The 4,925-nt window shown below is 42.1% G+C and overlaps 1 pseudogene; it reads left to right on the forward strand.

Annotated features, from left to right (window-relative positions):
• Positions 1-1,908: 1,908 nt before the first annotated feature.
• LOC115869966 lies at positions 1,909-3,152 on the forward strand (annotated as a pseudogene).
• Positions 3,153-4,925: the final 1,773 nt, after the last annotated feature.

Here is a 4,925-nt window from a genome sequence, read left to right on the forward strand (position 1 = left end):
TCTTCATTTTCAAAATATTTTCTTTCTACTCGCTCAGCATTTTAAGCCTGAATTTTCTTATCTACAAATTGGAACAATAACCTCTAGCTACAAGATTATTGCAGTGATTTAAGAGAGAATATTAAATATAAAGTGCTTGCTACAATGTTGCTTCAGAACAGGTGTCCTCAAACTTATGGCCCGTGGGCTACATACATGCGGCCTGCAGAGGACATTTATCCGGCCTGCCGGGTGTTTTTGCCCCGTTTTTTTACTTCAAAATAAGATATGTGCAGTGTGCATAAGAATTTGTTCATAGTTTTTTTAAAACTATAGTCCAGGTCTCCAACGGGTCTGAGGGACAGTGAACTGGACCCCTGTTTTAAAAGTTTGAGGACCCTGTGATAAAAGACAACATTTATAAAACTGAACTTGAGCTTTAGTAAAGAGTTTGGGTTTGGTTTTATTTCATATCTGGGTAAATTTTAAAGCCTTCTATGCCTACTTGTCCTTTTTTTAAAAAAATTAACTATCGTTTACGTTCTGTACAATTTACCCTTTTAAAGTATACAAGTCAGTGGTTTTAGGGTATCCACAGAATTAGGCAACTCCATTATTATTTAATTCAAGAACATTTTCATTTTCATCACCTCATAAAGAAAGCGTGTACCCATTAGCAGTCACTCCCCATCCACCTGTTCCAACTCACACTCCCGTTCCTGGACAACTGCTAATCTACTTTATGTATTTATGAGTGGCATAGAGAACTACTTTATGGCTTCTCTAGCTGTTTTCCTCCTCGGTGCTACCAAATTACTGCGTCTGATTATGTAGGTGTGAGTTGTTGGTAGCCCATCAAGGAGATTGGATAGCTTGCTGGGACCATACAAATAGAATGTATGAAACTCTAATATGGGAACTGGTCAATTTTAAATTCATCATCGGAGAAACTAGGTTAGCCAGCCCACATATTGAGGAGCTGAGCCCTTTGAACTGGGGGTTCCGCCATAGTAAAGTACTTTTTGGACATTGATAGCAGGGAAGAGGCCAAAGACCAGCAGGGTGCTTGTGAGCAGCTGGGAAGAGGATGTCCTGACTAAGGAACTACATCCTAAGCATTCCTGAATTGTAACTGTTAACTTTCCTAAAATGCCTCATAATCATGAGCCTGTGATTTCTGTGTGGCCCTTGCAACAGATTATCAAACACAGCAAAGGAGAAAATGCCTTAGGAGGGATTAATTGGTGGCGTTGAAATTGGTAAAGGAGGTTAAGAATGAGCCTTGGGATTGTGTCAAATTTCATGTTCTTGCTCCCTTGTGAAGTCAGAATATTCTTAAACTATGGATTTACCTATTATGGAATAGGAGCCCTGGTGGTATATAGTAGCTATAGAGTTAGACAGAGATCCACCAGGTCAGCAGTTCGAAACCACCGGAGAACAGTGGGCTTTCTACTCCTGTGTTGAGTTACAATCTCAGAAACGCACAGGGGCAATTCTAACCTGTGGTATCAGGTCACTATGAGTTGACAGTGACTTGTTAGCAGGGAGTTTGAGTTTGAATATTCTGGAAATTTGACATAAAAGGAATCACACAATATGCTATCGTTAAGCTTTATTCACTTAACAACAGAATGTTTCCATGTTTACCCATGTTGTAGCTTGTATCAGTACTTGGAAGAAAATGTTTTGAAATTGATTGTGATAGCAATTGTACGATACTGCTTGATGTGATTTAGCTGTGGGGTGATCTGATTTCTATATTAGCGCCAGTAAAATGGTTTGGGGGAACAAAACAAAACAAAGTCTCTGCTCTTGAGTTGATTTAGAGACAGAGGGTTTCCCAGGCTGTAAATCTTCAAGGGAAGAGGCTGCCGCCAAGGGCGCCCTGCTCGCTCAGCTTTGCCGGGAGTCGTGCGATTCCGACCGATGGAGGCCGTGGGGCAAGTGGATTCCTTGGGGTTTTCTCCTCCGGGATTAGCCTCGACCTACGCCGGCGGCCCTTTGGCCATCGAACTCGTGTCGGGCAACGGCGACGACGAGGGTGGACAGAACCTTTGGTCCAGCGAGTGGCAGCTCCGAGCCCCGAGTGGAAGAGCTTGCAGGAGCCGCTGGCTGACGATGGAGCTGCAAAAACCAGCTTAATCAGGAAAACTCAGGGAATCGACAAGAAAGGAAGAGGATTGGCGTATTTGTATTGACACGTCCGTGATGCCAACAGGGGGCACGTTGCCATGTGTGGACCTTAGACGGAGACATGGGCCACAAAGGCCTCCTCCCTGGAAGCCGTTCTCTGGAGGACACCAGAGACGCCGGTTGTGGACACGTCAAAGCCTTGGACGACTTTGGGTTCTTTACAGTAACGGGCGAGTGTTGTTAGAGAGCATATTGATAAATTGAAAATTCCTCGTGAAGGGGAAAAAAAGGAACAGAAGCTGATTCGAGCCTGCCAAGACTCGGAGAGCCAGGAGAAGAAGGGCCGCGTCGCCCGAGGAGCCGCTGAGCGGCTGGCCCTCGGGCGGTCCAGTACCGGCGTTTGCAGTGCGGTGCCATCAGTGGATTGGAGAAAGAGCATGACATTTTGGTTTTATTCCGTCACATATCCGGAAGTTCGGTTTACAGTCGGGTGCAGCACTTCCTTACACGTCAGTAAAAGAAAATAAAAATGTAGATTTAGTATATGAATACTTCATTCCGAAACTCTGGGTTTCGGTATGAGATTCCTGCTGATGTAGTGGGGAGAGATGCGGTTTTTATTCTAGCAGGGTGGGATACTGCTAACAGAATAGGAACATTCCATGAAAAATTTTAAACCTTGAAAGCAGATCATATTGAAGACATCGTGACGACGCCACCTGTCCGAAGGCTTGTGCATGAGAAGGAAATTGTGTTTCTTATGAAGCTCCACTCCCTTTTAGCAAAACGGCTACCAACTGCAGCGGAGACCTGTGTGCACCTGCCAAGTCCCAGGAGGCTCAAGAAGCCAGGCAGACGCCTGTCCTATCAGATGTTCACGCAGAATGAGGCAAAATGGCATGAAAACCGGTTATCGTTTCTCCTACACCTACATCCCCTACAGAAGGAGAAGCTTCTCGACGATACCAAATACAGCCTTTATTCGATGTTCCCAGATAATGTTCTTGTCTCTGCCTTTTCCTTCAAAAATCAAGTAGGGAGCTGGGGTGCCCTTTCAGATGGGCTAAATTCATGTGTTTTTATTTGTTTGTTTTGTGTTTACCTGTTTTTAGAAAAGGGGACCATGCAGGAGAACAATTATTCGACACGATGTGGGTTGCTATTTACATTGCTCTTTTGCATAAGGAAAGAATTTTGGAATTTTGAAAAACTCAAAATTTGTAGAACTGAAACACAGCCACGAGATCATATCATAAAGGGTATTTAAAAGATAGAGGAAGGTTGAATATTAAAGTGTAGAAAATAATTTGCAATTTGTGCATTTGACTTTGTTGGAAGTCCAGGCTTATTTTAATTAAAACTTAAATTTTTAAAAAATTATGTATTTTATTGGAAAAAAAGAAAATGATCAGTTATCAGATTTTTGCATACCAACATAAGTCAATGCAATTAAAATGTCCAACCACACTTGCAATATGCTGAGAAAGCTTATTAGATAGTGTTTGTTATCTCATTCCATGATCCTATAAGTTATTATCAAAACATGACTTGGAAATATTGGCCATGATTTGTTTCTTTAAGAAGAAAAGGAAGCACACTGCCTACATGTGTAAAAGGAAAATGCAGAGTTATTAAGATGTAAAGAGTAAAAGTCTTTAGATTTCTCTCTCTCTCTCTCTACACACACACACACACACACACACACGACACTGCCTTAATAAATGCTCTTTTGTGACTTTCAACTATTATCAGTTAATAAAGCATTTATTCTCTGCAAAATAAACTTTAAGGCAGGAGAAACCTCATTGGTCTTCAGCTGGTGGCTGGGAACTACTGACTTTGCTCACCGTGTAACCCACTGCACCCCGAAGCTCCGTATATGTCTTATGGGTAGAGGGCCGTGGTGGTGTAGTGGTTAAGCAAGTTGGCTTCTAACCAAAAGGTCAGTAGTTCAATCTCACCAGCCAGTCCACAGGAGAGACGTGTCCATCACGTCCATCAATAGTATTGCTACGGAAACCCTATGAAGCAATTCTACTCTGTCACAGGATCGCTGTTGAGCAGCAGTGACCTTGACAACAGTGGGTTTGGCTTTTGGGTGTAGTGGTATGAAGTGATATTTTATTTGGGTTTCTATTTTCACTTCCCTGATGATAAACCTCTTGACATGGACCAACCATTTGGCATCAGGCTGGGTGCTAGAATATGAATATAGCGGAGTGGGAAGAAAGAAGAAGCACGAGTAGTTTATTGTCTTAGTTCTGGCACTCATTTTCATAAATACCCTCAGCTACCACTTTAATTCTATCTTCGTTATCTAGGGCTGCTGCAACAAAAAGTACCACAAATACGTGACTTTAACAAACACAGTTTTATTTTCTGGTAGTTTGGGAGGTTTGCTATCTGAATTCAGGACACTGATTATTAGGGAAGGCTTCCTCGGTTGAGTCTTGGGGGCAGGTGTGTGTCCCTTTGCTTCTGTCCCTTGGAGATCTTCCCGTGCCATGGTGTCTTTCTTCCCTCGTCTCCGCCTTGCTTATTTAATCTCAGATCTCCAAAGAGCTTGAATTCAAGTATGCCCTCCATTAATCTTGCCTCATTAAAATAACGACAACCATTCTCAAATGAGATTATAACCACAAGCATAGAGTTTAGGATTTAGAATACATACTTTGAGGGAATATAATTCAATCCTTTACAATTTCTCTAAAAGAATCAAAAAAGAGTAAGCCTTTTTCAAATCAGAGTAAGTGAAACACATTTTATATATTAAGTAAAGTCCAAGTAGTGTTAGCTAAAGGCTGTTTTTC

The sequence above is a fragment of the Echinops telfairi genome, unplaced genomic scaffold (assembly GCF_000313985.2).
Source record: "Echinops telfairi isolate 266 unplaced genomic scaffold, ASM31398v2 ScPeMD7_70;HRSCAF=299, whole genome shotgun sequence".
In the NCBI taxonomy this organism is placed as follows: Eukaryota; Metazoa; Chordata; class Mammalia; order Afrosoricida; family Tenrecidae; genus Echinops; species Echinops telfairi.